The following is a 21,431-nucleotide window of genomic DNA, read 5'->3' on the forward strand; positions in this document are numbered from 1 at the left end:
AAGTGTAGATTATTGTAATGTTGATGAGCTGTAGATTATTGTAATGTTTATGAAGTGTAGATTATTGTAATGTTGATGAGCTGTAGATTATTGTAATGTTTATGAAGTGTAGATTATTGTAATGTTGATGAGCTGTAGATTATTGTAATGTTGATGAGCTGTAGATTATTGTAATGTTCATGAGCTGTAGATTATTGTAATGTTGATGAGCTGTAGATTATTGTAATGTTGATGAGCTGTAGATTATTGTAATGTTGATGAGCTGTAGATTATTGTAATGTTCATGAGCTGTAGATTATTGTAATGTTGATGAGCTGTAGATTATTGTAATGTTGATGAGCTGTAGATTATTGTAATGTTGATGAGCTGTAGATTATTGTAATGTTGATGAGCTGTAGATTATTGTAATGTTCATGAGCTGTAGATTATTGTAATGTTTATGAAGTGTAGATTATTGTAATGTTGATGAGCTGTAGATTATTGTAATGTTCATGAGCTGTAGTTTATTGTAATGTTCATGAGCTGTAGATTATTGTAATGTTCATGAGCTGTAGATTATTGTAATGTTGATGAGCTATAGATTATTGTAATGTTGATGAGCTGTAGATTATTGTAATGTTGATGAGCTGTAGATTATTGTAATGTTGATGAGCTGTAGATTATTGTAATGTTGATGAGCTGTAGATTATTGTAATGTTGATGAGCTGTAGATTATTGTAATGTTGATGAGCTGTAGATTATTGTAATGTTCATGAGCTGTAGATTATTGTATTGTTGATGAGCTGTAGATTATTGTAATGTTGATGAGCTGTAGATTATTGTAATGTTCATGAGCTGTAGATTATTGTAATGTTTATGAAGTGTAGATTATTGTAATGTTGATGAGCTGTAGATTATTGTAATGTTGATGAGCTGTGGTTTATTGTAATGTTCATAAACTGTAGATTATTGTAATGTTCATAATGTTCATGAGCTGTAGATTATTGTAATGATGATGAGCTGTAGATTATTGTAATGTTGATGAGCTGTAGATTATTGTAATGTTGATGAGCTGTAGATTATTGTAATGTTCATGAGCTGTAGATTATTGTAATGTTGATGAGCTGTAGATTATTGTAATGTTGATGAGCTGTAGATTATTGTAATGTTGATGAGCTGTAGATTATTGTAATGTTCATGAGCTGTAGATTATTGTAATGTTGATGAGCTGTAGATTATTGTAATGTTGATGAGCTGTAGATTATTGTAATGTTCATGAGCTGTAGATTATTGTAATGTTGATGAGCTGTAGATTATTGTAATGTTGATGAGCTGTAGATTATTGTAATGTTCATGAGCTGTAGATTATTGTAATGTTGATGAGCTGTAGATTATTGTAATGTTCATGAGCTGTAGATTATTGTAATGTTGATGAGCTGTAGATTATTGTAATGTTCATGAGCTGTAGATTATTGTAATGTTCATGAGCTGTAGATTATTGTAATGTTCATGAGCTGTAGATTATTGTAATGTTGATGAGCTGTAGATTATTGTTATGTTCATGAGCTGTAGATTATTGTAATGTTGATGAGCTGTAGATTATTGTTATGTTCATGAGCTGTAGATTATTGTAATGTTGATGAGCTGTAGATTATTGTAATGTTCATGAGCTGTAGATTATTGTAATGTTGATGAGCTGTAGATTATTGTAATGTTCATGAGCTGTAGATTATTGTAATGTTGATGAGCTGTAGATTATTGTAATGTTCATGAGCTGTAGATTATTGTATTGTTGATGAGCTGTAGATTATTGTAATGTTCATGAGCTGTAGATTATTATATTGTTCATGAGCTGTAGATTATTGTAATGTTGATGAGCTGTAGATTATTGTAATGTTCATGAGCTGTAGATTATTGTAAAGTTCATGAGCTGTAGATTATTGTAATGTTCATGAGCTGTAGATTATTGTAAAGTTCATGAGCTGTAGATTTTTATTGTAATGTTCATGAGCTGTAGATTATTGTAATGTTCATGAGCTGTAGATTATTGTAATGTTCATGAGCTGTAGATTATTGTAAAGTTCATGAGCTGTAGATTATTGTAATGTTCATGAGCTGTAGATTATTGTAATGTTCATGAGCTGTAGATTATTGTAAAGTTCATGAGCTGTAGATTTTTATTGTAATGTTCATGAGCTGTAGATTATTATTGTAATGTTCATGAGCTGTAGATTATTGTAATGTTGATGAGCTGTAGATTATTGTAATGTTGATGAGCTGTAGATTATTGTAATGTTGATGAGCTGTAGATTATTGTATTGTTGATGAGCTGTAGATTATTGTAATGTTCATGAGCTGTAGATTATTGTAATGTTGATGAGCTGTAGATTATTGTAATGTTGATGAGCTGTAGATTATTGTAATGTTGATGAGCTGTAGATTATTGTAATGTTCATGAGCTGTAGATTATTGTAATGTTCATGAGCTGTAGATTATTGTAATGTTGATGAGCTGTAGATTATTGTAATGTTGATGAGCTGTAGATTATTGTAATGTTGATGAGCTGTAGATTATTGTAATGTTGATGAGCTGTAGATTATTGTAATGTTGATGAGCTGTAGATTATTGTAATGTTCATGAGCTGTAGATTATTGTAATGTTTATGAGCTGTAGATTATTGTAATGTTGATGAGCTGTAGATTATTGTAATGTTCATGAGCTGTAGATTATTGTAATGTTCATGAGCTGTAGATTATTGTAATGTTCATGAGCTGTAGATTATTGTAATGTTGATGAGCTGTAGATTATTGTAATGTTCATGAGCTGTAGATTATTGTAATGTTCATGAGCTGTAGATTATTGTAATGTTCATGAGCTGTAGATTATTGTATTGTTCATGAGCTGTAGATTATTGTAATGTTGATGAGCTGTAGATTAATGTAATGTTGATGAGCTGTAGATTATTGTAATGTTGATGAGCTGTAGATTATTGTAATGTTGATGAGCTGTAGATTAATGTAATGTTGATGAGCTGTAGATTATTGTAATGTTCATGAGCTGTAGATTATTGTAATGTTCATGAGCTGTAGATTATTGTAATGTTGATGAGCTGTAGATTATTGTAATGTTCATGAGCTGTAGATTATTGTAATGTTGATGAGCTGTAGATTATTGTAATGTTCATGAGCTGTAGATTATTGTAATGTTCATGAGCTGTAGATTATTGTAATGTTGATGAGCTGTAGATTATTGTAATGTTCATGAGCTGTAGATTATTGTAATGTTGATGAGCTGTAGATTATTGTAATGTTGATGAGCTGTAGATTATTGTAATGTTCATGAGCTGTAGATTATTGTAATGTTCACGAGCTGTAGATTATTGTAATGTTGATGAGCTGTAGATTATTGTAATGTTCATGAGCTGTAGATTATTGTAATGTTGATGAGCTGTAGATTATTGTAATGTTGATGAGCTGTAGATTATTGTAATGTTCATGAGCTGTAGATTATTGTAATGTTCATGAGCTGTAGATTATTGTAATGTTCATGAGCTGTAGATTATTGTAATGTTCATGAGCTGTAGATTATTGTAATGTTGATGAGCTGTAGATTATTGTAATGTTGATGAGCTGTAGATTATTGTAATGTTGATGAGCTGTAGATTATTGTAATGTTGATGAGCTGTAGATTATTGTAATGTTCATGAGCTGTAGATTATTGTAATGTTCACGAGCTGTAGATTATTGTAATGTTCATGAGCTGTAGATTATTGTAATGTTCATGAGCTGTAGATTATTATTGTAATGTTCATGAGCTGTAGATTATTGTAATGTTGATGAGCTGTAGATTATTGTAATGTTCATGAGCTGTAGATTATTGTAATGTTGATGAGCTGTAGATTATTGTAATGTTCATGAGCTGTAGATTATTGTAATGTTGATGAGCTGTAGATTATTGTAATGTTGATGAGCTGTAGATTATTGTAATGTTCATGAGCTGTAGATTATTGTAATGTTCACGAGCTGTAGATTATTGTAATGTTCATGAGCTGTAGATTATTGTAATGTTCACGAGCTGTAGATTATTGTAATGTTCATGAGCTGTAGATTATTATTGTAATGTTCATGAGCTGTAGATTATTGTAATGTTGATGAGCTGTAGATTATTGTAATGTTCATGAGCTGTAGATTATTGTAATGTTGATGAGCTGTAGATTATTGTAATGTTCATGAGCTGAAGATTATTGTAATGTTGATGAGCTGTAGATTATTGTAATGATGATGAGCTGTAGATTATTGTAATGATGATGATCTGTAGATTATTGTAATGTTGATGAGCTGTAGATTATTGTAATGTTGATGAGCTGTAGATTATTGTAATGATGATGAGCTGTAGATTATTGTAATGTTGATGAGCTGTAGATTATTGTAATGTTGATGAGCTGTAGATTATTGTAATGTTCATGAGCTGTAGATTATTGTAATGTTGATGAGCTGTAGATTATTGTAATGTTGATGAGCTGTAGATTATTGTAATGTTCATGAGCTGTAGATTATTGTAATGATGATGAGCTGTAGATTATTGTAATGATGATGAGCTGTAGATTATTGTAATGATGATGAGCTGTAGATTATTGTAATGTTGATGAGCTGTAGATTATTGTAATATTCATGAGCTGTAGATTATTGTATTGTTGATGAGCTGTAGATTTTTGTATTGTTGATGAGCTGTAGATTATTGTAATGTTGATGAGCTGTAGATTATTGTATTGTTGATGAGCTGTAGATTATTGTAATGTTCATGAGCTGTAGATTATTGTAATGTTCATGAGCTGTAGATTATTGTAATGTTGATGAGCTGTAGATTATTGTAATGATGATGATCTGTAGATTATTGTAATGATGATGAGCTGTAGATTATTGTAATGTTCATGAGCTGTAGATTATTGTAATGTTGATGAGCTGTAGATTATTGTAATGTTGATGAGCTGTAGATTATTGTAATGTTGATGAGCTGTAGATTATTGTATTGTTGATGAGCTGTAGATTATTGTAATGTTCATGAGCTGTAGATTATTGTAATGTTGATGAGCTGTAGATTATTGTAATGATGATGAGCTGTAGATTATTGTAATGTTGATGAGCTGTAGATTATTGTATTGTTGATGAGCTGTAGATTATTGTAATGTTCATGAGCTGTAGATTATTGTAATGTTGATGAGCTGTTGATTATTGTATTGTTGATGAGCTGTAGATTATTGTAATGTTCATGAGCTGTAGATTATTGTAATGTTCATGAGCTGTAGATTATTGTATTGTTGATGAGCTGTAGATTATTGTATTGTTGATGAGCTGTAGATTATTGTATTGTTGATGAGCTGTAGATTATTGTATTGTTGATGAGCTGTAGATTATTGTAATGTTGATGAGCTGTAGATTATTGTAATGTTGATGAGCTGTAGATTATTGTATTGTTGATGAGCTGTAGATTTTTGTATTGTTGATGAGCTGTAGATTATTGTAATGTTGATGAGCTGTAGATTATTGTAATGTTGATGAGCTGTAGATTATTGTATTGTTGATGAGCTGTAGATTATTGTAATGTTCATGAGCTGTAGATTATTGTATTGTTGATGAGCTGTAGATTATTGTAATGTTGATGAGCTGTAGATTATTGTAATGTTGATGAGCTGTAGATTATTGTATTGTTGATGAGCTGTAGATTATTGTATTGTTGATGAGCTGTAGATTATTGTATTGTTGATGAGCTGTAGATTTTTGTATTGTTGATGAGCTGTAGATTATTGTAATGTTGATGAGCTGTAGATTATTGTAATGTTGATGAGCTGTAGATTATTGTAATGTTGATGAGCTGTAGATTATTGTAATGTTGATGAGCTGTAGATTATTGTATTGTTGATGAGCTGTAGATTTTTGTATTGTTGATGAGCTGTAGATTATTGTAATGTTGATGAGCTGTAGATTATTGTAATGTTGATGAGCTGTAGATTATTGTATTGTTGATGAGCTGTAGATTATTGTAATGTTCATGAGCTGTAGATTATTGTATTGTTGATGAGCTGTAGATTATTGTAATGTTGATGAGCTGTAGATTATTGTAATGTTCATGAGCTGTAGATTATTGTAATGTTCATGAGCTGTAGATTATTGTAATGTTGATGAGCTGTAGATTATCGTAATGTTGATGAGCTGTAGATTATTGTAATGTTGATGAGCTGTAGATTATTGTAATGTTGATGAGCTGTAGATTATTGTAATGTTGATGAGCTGTAGATTATTGTAATGTTGATGAGCTGTAGATTATTGTATTGTTGATGAGCTGTAGATTTTTGTATTGTTGATGAGCTGTAGATTATTGTAATGTTGATGAGCTGTAGATTATTGTAATGTTGATGAGCTGTAGATTATTGTATTGTTGATGAGCTGTAGATTATTGTAATGTTCATGAGCTGTAGATTATTGTATTGTTGATGAGCTGTAGATTATTGTAATGTTGATGAGCTGTAGATTATTGTAATGTTCATGAGCTGTAGATTATTGTAATGTTCATGAGCTGTAGATTATTGTAATGTTGATGAGCTGTAGATTATCGTAATGTTGATGAGCTGTAGATTATTGTAATGTTGATGAGCTGTAGATTATTGTAATGTTGATGAGCTGTAGATTATTGTAATGTTCATGAGCTGTAGATTATTGTAATGTGTGAGCTGTAGATTATTGTAATGTTGATGAGCTGTAGATTATTGTAATGTTGATGAGCTGTAGATTATTGTAATGTTCATGAGCTGTAGATTATTGTAATGATCATGAGCTGTAGATTATTGTAATACTCTACTGGGTGGTTGCCCTGCTCGCCTAATAAACAAACTCCAGCTGGTCCAAAACGCAGCAGCTCGAGTTCTTACTAGAACCAGGAAGTATGACCATATTAGCCCAGTTCTGTCAACACTGCACTGGCTGCCTATTAAACATCGCATACATTTTAAAATCTTACTTATTACTTACAAAGCACTAAATGGTTTATCTCCAGTACTTGAGCGAGCTCTTAACATATTATCCTCCATCACGTCTACTGCGCTCTCTAAACTCTGGCCAGTTGATCATACAGAGAATATCCAAATCAACTGCAGGCGGTCGATCCTTTTCCTATTTAGCACCTAAACTCTGGAACAGTCTTCCTAACATTGTTCGGGAAGCAGACACACTCTGTCAGTTTAAATCTAGACTAAAAACACATCTCTTTACTGTGGCATACACATAAAACACTTTTTCAATGAAATGATTGTTAGGCTGCATTAACTAGGTCAGCCGGAACCGGGAACACTTCCCATAACACCTGATGTACTCGTGACATCATCAGAAGAACGGCATCTACGCTAATGATAGTCTCTGTTTTATCCCGAGGTTTACTGCAGTCAGCCGGATCCAGGCCGTATCCAGATCAGATGGTGGACCTGCGCCCAGAGAAGACCAACACATGACCAACACATGACCAACACATGACAAACACATGACCAACACATGACCAACACATGACCAACACATGACCAACACATGACCAACACATGACCAACACATGAACAACTCATGACCAACACATGACCAACACATGACCAACACATGACCAACTCATGACCAACGCATGACCAACTCATGACCAACACATGACCAACACACGACCAACACATGATCAACACATGACCAACACATGACCAACACCTGACCAACACATGACCAACACATGACCAACACATGACCAACACATGACCTACACATGACCAACACATGACCAACACATGACCTACACATGACCAACACATGACCAACACACGACCAACACATGATCAACACATGACCAACACATGACCAACACATGACCAACACATGACCAACACATGACCCTGAAGTGTCTGAGAGACCGTGATTAGACTCCGCCTGAAACTGCCTCATCGTCACGGCATCCTCAATAAACCCGTCTCCGGCGTGATAACTCCGATATTTCTAATATTCCGATCTATTATGACCTCTGACCTGTAAAGTTGTCAGAAAAATAATCATACGCTGTTTGTTAATTGGCCAGAGGAGAACTGCCCCCCCGACTGAGCCTGGTTTCTCCAAGGTTTATTTTCCTCCATTCTGCTCCTGATGGGGTTTTGGTTTTCTTGCCACTGTTGCCTCTGGCTTGGCGTGCTCAGTTGGGGACACTAAAATTTCAACAAATATCCAAATAAATCTGATTATTAAACTAAATTAACCATATAAACTAAGTTACTGATCTAATTACTGATCTAATGCCTACATTGTCACTGTGTGATATCAGTGATCAGTGTTTGAGGGCGGGGCAAAGAGACACGGTTCAGCCAATAGAATTGGTCAGTATTGTGTTATAGCTTGGGGCGTGGTGTGGGCGGAGTCGGCGTGGGGAAAACAATCCTCTTACCCTGATTGGAAAAGCAAGTCATGCCTGGTATCATTAGCCTGGATGCCAGCCGTACTTAGCCCCGCCCACAACATTTGAGGTGGGGAAGAGCAACTATGCTGGAACCAGAGCTGTTCGGACCAATCAGATCATCAGGGCGGGTCGTTCATGCGATGTACAATGATATACGATGATGGGTTAGGGTTAAGGTTAGGTTAGGGTTAGCGTGTAATCAAATATGAGCTTTTCCTTTGTAGAAATAACCAACCGCGAAAGCTTGCCGGTGAATCTACAGCCGAAAACCACATCTGATTGGTCATGTGAGTTTCCGGCAACGTGATTGGTTCTCATGCGTCATGTGATACGCGCTTCCTCGTATATATTCTCCGCCTGAGAGAAAACGCCAAACATCAGCTCACAAAAGTTCACAGAAGAGACGCGATCACTCGCAAGACCTCGTGAAAAGAAAGTAAACAATGACAGATTAGACGATGAACCCCGTCAGCGAATCAGATTCATCAGTTACAGATGGACACACACTAGGGTGACCAGATGTCCCCGTTTCCCGGGGACAGTCCCAGTTTTGGGGTTTTCTGTCCCCGACTGGAGAGGTCCCCGGAAATGTACAGCTCGTTCAAAACAACCCGCAGATATATTGCAAAAAAAGCGGCCAATCACAGCAGCTGCTGATTATAGGAGCAATCGTGCAGTGATTATTGTCACCAGCAGATGGCGCTGTGACATACGCTGGCTCTACTTGGACACACGCACGCCGCTACTACATGAAGAACGAGAGCGAGAACAGAGCGCCATTATCATCAAATATCAAAACAAACATCGTTATCGCGTTAAAGGTAGTAGCACACTAACTTTTCATGTTAAATGTAAGTCATACATGTTGTATGTGCTTAATAACAGAGCCTCAACAGGTGCGGGATTGATTTGTCCCCAAAAGTTAAGCAGTCACAACTCAGTGATTACCACACATCTGAACTATAAAATAACCTAAACAATTACACTCGCAACAAATACATGTGCAGAATACACACACTTTCTGCTTAAAATACGCATAAAATGCAAAATAACAAGACCAATTAAGGAGAGACAAAGTAATTTACAACTACAAACCTAACAAAACATTTGAAGTAAAAATATGTCGTTTATATAGCCTAGTATAAACTTATTAAATACAATTATAAAATGTTAAAATGTGTTAAATAGTTTTAATTATCATATTTATGTTGTTTTATTTTTGTAATGTGTTTATAGTCATATTATAATATTGTTTTGAACTGCTTGTTATTTACAGTGGTTACTATATGAACTGTTTTTGTTTTGTTTTTGCGGGTGCATTGAATTTTATTAAATCCAGACCAAAAATCCTAATAATCAAACTAAATCATAATAATTATTAATGTTAATAATAATATAGGGAACCCGCAACTACAACAACAACAAAAAACTTTCAAAAATGTATTGTCCCTGTTTTTTATTTAACAGATTATAACAAATTAGATTTTAGAGATATTTTGACCACTCAAATAGGAAATGTCCCCGGTTTCCATTTCAGAAATCTGCTCACCTTAACACACACAAACAGGGACGGTTCATCTGCAGTGTGTGTGTGTGTCTGTTGTGTGTGTGTGTGTGTGTGTGTCTCTCATCTAACATGGCAACAAATACAACCAAGAATTTTAAACCTGGTCCTTCCCAATTTACAGATTTTGTTTTTGGAAATGTACGCAAATGAGCGTATATGTAAGTATATAAGGCCTCATTTGCATATTAAAACATTAATTTACACAAAACTTGTAATACATTTTTCTCTTCTGTCAATGACAGTAATAAACTGGAGAAGTTTCACAGTGATATCTTCTCATTTAAAAACATGCCCCATTCATCTGCCCCGTAAAAAAAATCCCCGTAAAATTTACAGTAAAAAAACGACAGCTGTGGGTGCCAGAACTTTACCCTAAAAATTTCGGCAGTAACGTTTTAGGTTAGGGACAGCACCGTATAATTTAAATGTTTATAATGTAATAATTACGGTTAAAAAAAAAATTTATTTTACAGTTCAAAACCGTATAATTTAAAGATTTATAATGTAATAATTACGGTTAAAAAAAATTTTATTTTACAGTTCAAAACCGTATAATTTAAAGATTTATAATGTAATAATTACGGTTAAAAAATTTTTTTATTTTATAGTTCAAAACCGTATAATTTAAAGGTTTATAATGTAATAATATCAGTTAAAAAAAAATTATTTTACAGTTCAAAACCGTATAATTTAAAGGTTTATATTGTAATAATTACGGTTCAATTTTTATTTTTATTTTACAGTTCAAAACCGTATAATTTAAAGGTTTATAATGTAATTTATTTTGATGACCAAGATGGCGGCGCGAGTAGATCGCGAGGCTCAGCGTCTCTCCAGATTCTGCAATTTTGCGGTATTTTTCCTGTTCTTCTCGGGTCTGTTCGCACAGAACAGTTGTGCCTTTACATCGTACACCCGCGCTGAGCTTTTGGATATTGGTTTGCGAATTTCCGACAGTTTTATGGACAATCTACAACTCCTTCCTGAGATCGCTAAGACACCGGTGACTCTGCACTCTACCCGGCCGGGCGGAAGTGCACGCAGACGGCGGCGTGATCGTAAACAAAGGCGAGGGAGACGTGGAGGAACGCGTGCTAAGCTAACGCTTACTCCTCATCGGCTCTCTTTACCCAGCATTTTCCTTGCCAATGTACGGTCGCTAGTGAACAAAATGGAGGAGATTCGACTCAGCATCACACACAGTAAGAAACTTTTGAACTGTAACGTCCTAATATTCACGGAAACCTGGTTAAACAGCGGAATACCGGACACCGCTATCGAGCTAGCGGGACGCCACACACTCCGGGCGGATAGAACATTAGATGGCTCTGGGAAGAGCAGAGGGGGTGGATTGTGCATTTATATTAACAAAGCCTGGTGCACAAACTCTGCTATTGTTGGGAGTCATTGTTCAGCTAACCTGGAGTTTCTCATGGTTAGATGTAGACCGTTTTATCTACCGCGGGAGTTCACCTCCACTATTATCACAGCAGCTTATATTCCACCCGATGCTGATGCCAAGCTTGCTATGAAAGAACTTCACGCAGCCATCAGTAAACAACAGACTGATCACCCGGAAGCTGCGTTTATTGTTGCAGGTGACTTTAATCACTCAAACTTAAAGTCAGTGCTACCCAAGTTTCACCAGAATGTTTCCTGCCACACCAGAGGAAACAAAACCTTAGACCATGTCTACACAAACATGGCCGGAGCTTACGTTGCGACACCCCTCCCCCACCTGGGACAGTCAGACCACCTCTCTTTGTTTCTCAGACCCAAATATTCACCCCTCATCAACCGCGTGAAGCCATCAATGAAAACCATCAAGGTGTGGCCTGCGGGGGCAGACTCCACACTCCAGGAAAGGTTTCTAAACACAGACTGGAGTATGTTTGCTTCTCAAGCCACCAGTGGCGCTCACACGGACATTGACTCCTACACCTCCTCAGTATTGGATCATATCAATACCACCATCGACAGTGTTACAACCCAGAAACAGATCACCACATACCCAAATCAGAAGCCTTGGATGAACAGGGAAGTACGACTCCTGCTGAAGTCACGCAATACTGCCTTCAGATCAGGAGATGCACAAGCCTACAGCGCATCCAGGGCAAACCTGAAGAGGGGCATCAAAAAGGCCAAGCACTGCTACAAGCTTAAGATTGAGGGTCACTTTTCCAACTCTGACCCTCGACGCATGTGGCAGGGCATCCAGGCCATCAGTGACTACAAACCCCCCCACTCCACCCCCGCAGCCACTGATGTCAACTTCCTGAATGAGCTAAATTACTTTTATGCTCGTTTTGAAAGAGACAACAGAGAAACTGCCACCAAGCTCAAACCCTCAGCTGACCACCCACCAATCACACTCTCCACCACAGATGTCTGCAAGGCACTGAGCCGGATCAGCGCGCACAAGGCTGCTGGACCAGACAACATCCCTGGACGTGTGCTCAGGGCATGTGCGGAGCAGCTCGCTGGGGTTTTTACAGACATTTTCAACCTGTCACTCGCCCAAGCAGCTGTACCATCATGCTTTAAACGCACTTCCATTGTGCCAGTGCCGAAACACTCCAGCCCGAGGTGCCCTAATGACTACCGCCCTGTAGCACTCACACCCATCATTATGAAGTGCTTTGAGCGGCTGGTCCTGGAACACCTAAAAGACTCTATACCATCCACATTGGACTCACACCAGTTTGCCTACCGCAGCAATAGGAGCACAGAGGATGCCGTTTCCATGGCACTGCACTCTGTGCTCACCCATCTGGACAGTAAAAACACTTATGCACGCATGCTGTTTGTTGACTTCAGCTCAGCATTCAACACTGTCATCCCATCCAAGTTAATTGCCAAACTTGGAGACCTGGGCATCAACACTTCAATGTGTAACTGGATTTTGGACTTCCTAACTGACAGACCCCAGAATGTTCGATCAGGATCCACCTGCTCCACATCCATCACACTCAACACTGGTGTACCACAGGGCTGTGTGCTAAGTCCGTTTCTCTACTCCCTCTTCACCTCCGACTGCAAGCCTGTGTATGGAACTAATTCCATCGTCAAGTTTGCGGACGACACTACGGTGATTGGTCTCATCAGCAACAACGATGAGACTGCCTACAGGGAAGAGATCCAGCACCTGGCCACATGGTGCGCTGATAATAACCTGCTCCTCAACACCACCAAAACGAAGGAGCTCATCGTGGACTTCAGGAAGGAGTCAAGAGGCACACACGACACCATCCACATCAATGGAATGGCTGTTGAGCGTGTCTCCAGTTTCAAGTTCCTGGGGATCCACATCTCGGCGGACATGTCGTGGACGACCAACACCTCCAGCCTGGTCAAGAAGGCTCACCAGCGCCTCTTCTTCCTGAGGACACTGAGGAAGAATCAGCTCTCCTCGGCCATCCTGGTGAACTTCTACCGCTGCGCAATAGAAAGCATCCTGACCAACTGTGTGGCAGTGTGGTATGGGAGCTGCTCTGTTGCGGAGCGCAAGGCACTGCAGCGGGTGGTGAAAACTGCCCAGCGCATCACAGGGACTCCACTGCCTGCCATCGAACACATCCAGAGGAAACGCTGCCTGCATCGAGCTCGCAGCATCCTCAAGGACTCCTCTCACCCAGCCCACAGACTGTTTTCTCTCCTGCCCTCCGGCAGGCGTTTCAGGATCCTCCGGACCAGGACCAGCAGACTAAAGAACAGTTTTTTCCCCAGAGCTGTCTCTTTATTGAACTCAAACCCCCGTTGATCCACTTCCCTCATAAACTGATAACTCTCCTACCTCACATCTGCCTTCACTTTGTTATTTGCACTACTGACTGTTTATCACAGTAACAACTGTTTACTTATGCATTCTGCACCACCATACCGTAACTGGATAATGCTCATCTGCACTGCCGACTGTATTTACAGTAACAATGTTTACATTTGCATTTTGCACCGTACTTCTAACTGGAATATGCAACCACTTTCCACTGCACTTTTACACTTTCTTTCGGATAGCTCTGTCCATAATTTATTGTACTAACTTAATCCACTGCTATATTCCTCATATTAGCCTAACATATTATTGTATACCTCTAACTGTAAATTCTGTTCAAGTAATAACCGTCTGTATATTTATTCATAGTACATAGTCACCTGTAAATTCTGTTTATAGTAATAGCCATCTGTATATTTATTCATAGTACATATTCACCTGTAAATTCTGTTTATAGTAATAGCCATCTGTATATTTATTCACTGTATATATTCATCTGTAAATTCAGTTCTACTTATAGTAATAACCATCTCTCTACTTATACATATTTATATATATTCAGAACATTTTTATGTCCTGCACTTACGCAACCATTGTATATATCCTGCACTTGCTGCTATTGCACTTCTGGTTAGACCTAAACTGCATTTCGTTGCCTTGTACTTGTACTTGTGTAATGACAATAAAGTTGAATCTAATCTAATCTAATCTAATAATTACGGTTAAAAAATTTTTTTATTTTATAGTTCAAAACCGTATAATTTAAAGGTTTATAATGTAATAATATCAGTTAAAAAAAATTATTTTACAGTTCAAAACCGTATAATTTAAAGGTTTATAATGTAATAATTACGGTTCAATTTTTATTTTTATTTTACAGTTCAAAACCGTATAATTTAAAGGTTTATAATGTAATAATTACGGTAAAAAAAAATTATTTTAGAGTTCAAAACCGTATAATTTAAAGGTTTATACAGTAATTATTATGTTTACACTGTAAACAATTTACAGTAAAAAAAACATATTTCATTAACTTAAATAATGTTTAATTACCAACCTATTTAAATGCTAATATCTGTTATATACCTTTGATATATATGGTCAACCACCAATCACAGCGGAGATGAGAATCACGTGATGAATCAAAGCTCAACACAAGCAGCTTTAAAGAGGACAATACTAATATATAGAAGAGCTCAGAGTCATTCACACACACACTAAACACCATCATGGTAACACACATGACATTTAAAAAATGCAATAAACATTCATTTAACAACTTCAGATGTAACATAAAACCCATAACTGATTAGAAAAAAACAAAGAAGAAACAATGAAAATACATCAAATGCGAAGTGTCACGCAGGGAATTCTGGGAATGTCAATTTGCGGGTTTTCACTGTAAATTACACAATGACTTGTTCTTTTTCACTTCCAAAAACTGTAAATTTAACGATATTTTACTGTAAAATTAAATGAACTGTAAGGTTAGATCTATTACAGTTATACAACTTTCTGTTAACCAATTAACTGTTTTTCACCGTAGCATTTTTACAGTAAAATACCGTTAAAATCACAATAATTTTTTACAGTGTGTAGTGTCTCGCCTTAAGTTAATATACATAGTTTTGAGGAAGTTCTGGTGTTATTAATCTCTCCGGGTCGTGGTGACTGCAGGAGAATCTGCTTGTGTTGCTCAGTCTGGTTATGGAGAAGAGTGAGTTCTGCTAGTCTGGATAAGGAGAAGAGTGAGTTCTGCTAGTCTGGATAAGGAGAAGAGTGAGTTCTGCTAGTCTGGTTATGGAGAAGAGTGAGTTCTGCTAGTCTGGTTATGGAGAAGAGTGAGTTCTGCTAGTCTGGTTATGGAGAAGAGTGAGTTCTGCTAGTCTGGATAAGGAGAAGAGTGAGTTCTGCTAGTCTGGTTATGGAGAAGAGTGAGTTCTGCTAGTCTGGTTATGGAGAAGAGTGAGTTCTGCTAGTCTGGTTATGGAGAAGAGTGAGTTCTGCTAGTCTGGTTATGGAGAAGAGTGAGTTCTGCTAGTCTGGTTATGGAGAAGAGTGAGTTCTGCTAGTCTGGTTATGGATAAGAGTGAGTTCTGCTAGTCTGGTTATGGAGAAGAGTGAGTTCTGCTAATCTGTAATCGCAGCAGACGGGCTGAGAGTCTGGATTAGAGCCGCTCGTCTGGAGGATCAGATCTGGCTCTGACCGCGGATTAAACGCCGGCTCTCTGGAAGCACATTCCCAGTTCTGTGGCAGTGTTTGTGGATATCAGAGCCTCATGGCCGGAATAACGGGAGCTCAGCCAGCGCGTATCACTGTCTCACACACACACACACACACACACACCGGCGAAAGCTCGGACACCTGAGCCTGCGGCGGCCTCATTAGCTTCTGTCCGGAGAACCGGATCACACACACAACAACACCAGCGAACACACACACACACACACACACACACACACACACTCCTCTGCGCAGGACAGGAAATACTTCAGTCTGTCATTACACACACACACACACACACAGCAGACCTGCTCACACTGCAAAACAGGTTACAAATATCGAAACTTCGATGCTTTTATTTGAGAAGCAAAATCACTGAAGATATGAAGTCTGCTAAAAATATTCAATTTTGTTATTATTGTTTAAAGCACAACCTCAACACATTTTTCAGAAAATAAACTTCATATCTGAACAACTTAATAATCAAATCATCGTTTTGCTTCTCAGGTGAATTTAAGAATTTGATATTTTTAAGAGATTTTTTTTTTTTGCAGTGCAGTGCAGTGTCATAACAGGAAAGTACTTTTTGAAATATCAATATTTCACACCATATTGCAGTTTGAGTGCACATATGCCGGCTGTGTGAGTGTGTGACAAACACAATCATCATCATCATCATCATCAGCTCAATCTGTCCTTCATCCTGATGCAAAACACACAGATCCAGAGACACTGACACACACTGTCTCGGGTCTGATGTGTGTGTGTCACCTTCAGAAACACGGACACGCACCCACTGCGTCTCTCACACACACACACACACACACTCACAGTGATCGTAACACAGCAGCATGTTCGTGTGTGTGAAGCGTCTCACCTCAACACGTCTGGTCTCTCGCTGCTTCTCTTCTCCTCCGGTGCGTCTCCACTGAGATTCAGTCACATTCAGAGTGTGTGAATGACAGAGAGAGAGAGAGAGAGAGAGAGAGAGAGAGAGAGAGAGAGAGAGAGACGGTGGGGGGCTGCAGTGGGAGGAGAGACAGCACATATCAGAGCTACAGCTAAATATAACACACACACACACACACATGTCCCAGGATGCACCTCATGAATGTCCAGAGCTGCAGACAAATGAGAAGTTTTCATCACGTTCATCATACTAACAAACAAATCATATAAACTGATCATGTTTTATGTGTATGCCACAGTAAAGAGATGTGTTTTTAGTCTAGATTTAAACTGACAGAGTGTGTCTGCTTCCCCAACAATGTTAGGAAGAGTTCCAGAGTTTAGGAGATAAATAGGAAAAGAGTTGATTTGGATATTCTCGGTATGATCAACTGGCCAGAGTTTGGAGAGCACAGTAGACGTGATGGACTCTCTCTCTCACACACACACACACACACACACACACACACACACACACACACACACACACACACACACACACACACACACACACACACACACTCATGCATTGCTATAGGAGAAGAAGAATTGGCTAAACTCATTAAATCATCAAAATCAACAACATGTATGCTCGACCCTATACCGACTAGGCTATTAAAAGAGATGCTACCAGTGTGTGTGAGTGTGTGTGTGTGTGTGTGTGTGTGTGTGTGTGAGAGTGTGTGAGTGTGTGTGAGTGTGGGTAAAACTCTAATCTATTTTACCTGATCAGTCTCAGTGGTGTAAAGCGCTCGTCAATGTCAAAAGGTTTGAGATATCCAATCAAATCGAAGGAGGCAGGAGTGCGGGATTTATTGTCCACAGAAGCCGAGCAGTGAGCCGAGGTGAGATCAACAGCTGAACTTGAGGAGTCAATACAGCAATATTTCCCGACTGTTTAAGATTTAACAAAATTTAAACAATGGACATTAAAGGAACTGTATGTAAGAAATGTATTTCAATTAATCATAAAATGGCCCTGATATGTCACTAGACATTAAGAAATCATGTTCATTTCAAATACTTATATCACTGACAACGGTTGCCCGGCCAAGATATTGTCATTTTAAAAGTGAAGTTGCAGCCCTCAACTGATGTTGATGTTGACATGTTGTGTCATGCCTGAAGCCCCGCCCTCCACCTGTCGACCAATCACGAAGTCAGTAGTGTTTCTGCATTCGGGTTGCCAGCTCTGCTCTAGTTACCACAGCTGCAGCTACAAACTTTTTGGATAAACAATGTCTAACTTTACGAAACCTAAACGACCTCGTTATGAATCAGAAAAACGTTGTGACAGTGTCCGAAATAAAACAAGGATTTGTATAAGAGATGCCTTTGAAAGATGGAGACGGCTGAAAACGGAGAATAATTTGAAGACTGATGCCAACGTTGCTAATTTTCTCCTGGACAGGTAAGGTTCATCTATGTTTGGCTAACTTGTACTTAATGTAAATGGACATTTCAAATATTTATGACAGTCGAACAAAGTTATGCATGTTCGTGCAAAGTAACGTTAGGTTAGCGCAGATGGAGGAGGTGGGTCATTGAATTGAAAAGGTAACGTTAAGGAATTGTTTGGTAAATAAAAACGGCGATTGCTAACATTAGTAATGCATTATCAGAGCCCGTTTCTCTGTCATTATGCTGAGACGCTGACAAACAACATTAGCACGCCATTATGGCAATGTGAAAACGTATTTGAGACAGTAGCCTAACGTTACCTCAGTAAAAATTATTCCTCATTCGTTCTTCGCATATATAGTGGACAAAACATGCTGCAAGTTGACCTGTATGACCATTGCTAATGTTATTTAGCTTTGCTGTAATTTTACTATAGTATTTTTTCAGAGATATTTTACTATAGATATTTTTTTGCAGAGACCGTGATTGGACTCCCCCTGCAACTGCCTCATCGACGCGGCATCCTCAATAAACCCGTCTCCGGCGTGTTGACTCAGATTGTTTGAATATTACAATTAAATAATACTTAAATCGATATGTCATCCTCAATAAACCCGTCTCCAGCGTGTTGCCTCCGATCATTCGAATATTGCACTTTAATAATTATTTAATCAACATCATCCTCAATAAACCCGTCTCCAGCATGTTGCCCCCGGTCCCTCGAATATTCTGATCTATTATGACCTCTGAGCTGTAAAGCTGCCAGAATAATAATAATAATAATCATTCGCTGTTTGTTAATTGGCCAGAGGAGAACTGCCCCCCCGACTGAGCCTGGTTTCTCCAAGGTTTATTTTCCTCCATTCTGCTCCTGATGGGGTTTGGGTTTCCTTGCCACTGTTGCCTCTGGCTTGGCGTGCTCAGTTGGGGACACTACATGTTCAACTAAACATCGAAATAAATCTAATTAATAAACTAAATTAACCATTTAAACTAAATTACTGATCAAATTATTGATCTAAAGCCCACACTGTCACTGTATGATAATTGAAATGAACTGATGACATCAGCGTTTTCTCCAGAATGGCTGTACAGCTGAATAAAATTATGCTGCATTATTTTCCTGTTTAACACTGTAAAGCTGCTTTGAAACAATCTACATTGTTAAAAGCGCTATATAAATAAAGTTGATTTGACTTGACTTTCATGTGGGAATGTACTGTCACATACGAGCGTTCATATTTACGATTATATTTGGCTAATCGCCATTAGTACATTTTTGCGATTCATAATTACTTCACAAAACATCGCTCTGAAGCATAAACGTAATTAACAGAAAGAAAAAAACACGACTCGTCACTTGCCATTGAAAGCTCCGTGTCTACGTTCCTGCTGGATCCTGCAGCCTATCTGGCAACCTCGAGTCAGGGGAGGGGATACACCGCTCTACAGTCATTTGAAAGTGATTGCAGTACCAGTTTTGGCCACAGTCCTACACACAGCTCCTTTAATTTCCAGGGATGCAAACGAAACGACTGCTGACCTTTTCCAATTTCTCAGATTGCAATGTTGACACCCAATGCACAAAGAAACAGTTTCAGCATCAGAGTGTGTGATAGTGAATGTGTGTCTGTAACAGGCTTCAGTAATATCACAGTCATTTGAAAATTTTTCATAAAAATCAAAATATTATTTTCACTAAAACATGGTAAAACTGCCAGCTTTCATATTCAAGTAGCCTTTCATGTCATATAGCATACTAAAATAAACAATCAACAGGTTGAAATAATTAAGACTTTTTAATGTTTTTGAAAGGAGAAGGCTGAATTAATTTGAATAAAAATACAGTAAAAACAAGAAATATTAATACAATTTCTAACAGCTGTTGTGAATATATACAACCCCAAATCAGAAAAAGTTGGGACAGTTTGGAAAAGGCAAATAAAAAACAAAAGTGATTTCTAAATTTACTTTGACTTGTATTTCATTGCAGACAATATGAACACAAAATATTTCATGTTTTGTCTGGTCAACTTCATGTCACTTGTAAATAAGCATCCTTTCCTGTCATTCAGACCTGCAACACATTTCAAAAAAAGTTGGGAGAGTAAAGCATTTACCACTTTGTAATGTTGCCATTCCTTTTCACAACACTTAAAAGACGTTTAGGGACTGAAGACACCAAGTGATGAAGTGTTTCAGGTGTAATTTTGTCCCATTCTTCCTGCAAACAAGTCTTAAGGTGGGCAACAGTTCGGGGTCTTCGTTGTCGCATTTCAATAATTTTCTCATGTATTTGTTGGCAAACTGGCGATCCTCGGCCCATCTTTGCTCCTAAAGGATTAGACCTTTCTTGGATGCTGCTTTTGTACCAAATCATAATTACAATCACCTGTTGACATCACCTGTTTCAAATCACATCATTATTTAACCATTTTACCTCATTACTAGCCCTAAATTGCTCCTGTCCCAACATTTTTTGAAATGTGTTGCAGGTCTGAATGACAGGAAAGGATGCATATTTACAAATGACATGAAGTTGACCAGACAAAACATGAAATATTTTGTGTTCATATTGTCTGCAATGAAATACAAGTCAAAGTAAATTTAGAAATCACTTCTTTTGTTTTTTATTTGCCTTTTCCATACTGTCCCAACTTTTTCTGATTTGGGGTTGTAGTAAAGTGTAATTTATTCCTGTGATCAAGGCTGAATTTATCATCATTACTCCAGTCTTCAGTGTCACATGACCCAGCAGAAATCATTCTCATATGCGGTATTTTTCATAAAAAATAAAAAACTCCAGGACCAAAATAATTTTTATACTTTAATTTTTAAACAATTGGAGCTCTATTCCATAAAATGACAGATGTCAAGCTCCTGAAAGGACAAATGCTATAAGCACTAGAAAGGCACCATAAACATCCACACCTGCACTACACACTGACCCTAGATCAGAGCTGTGCTGTATATGGACTGATCTTATGCTAGGTGTTGATATTAAACTTCACTTTATGGAAAAGATTTCAAAATGTGTAGAAAAAAAAAATTCTAAATTATTTATTAAG

The 21,431-nt window shown here is 37.6% G+C and overlaps 1 protein-coding gene across 2 annotated transcripts in view; it reads right to left on the bottom strand.

Moving 5' to 3' along the window:
- filip1l (filamin A interacting protein 1-like) overlaps positions 1 to 16,970 on the bottom strand; it is a 126,070-nt gene extending 109,100 nt beyond the window's left edge. The window contains exon 1 of one of the 2 annotated variants that reach the window (XM_079845139.1): positions 16,892 to 16,970. The gene's annotated coding sequence lies outside the window, so the exon portion shown is untranslated. The remainder of the gene's footprint in view (positions 1 to 16,891) is intronic. The other variant, XM_079845140.1, reaches the window with a different exon arrangement.
- Between the last annotated feature and the right edge of the window lie 4,461 nt (positions 16,971 to 21,431).

Source organism: Gobio gobio (assembly GCF_949357685.1).
Source record: "Gobio gobio genome assembly, chromosome: 19".
Taxonomy (NCBI): domain Eukaryota; kingdom Metazoa; phylum Chordata; class Actinopteri; order Cypriniformes; family Gobionidae; genus Gobio; species Gobio gobio.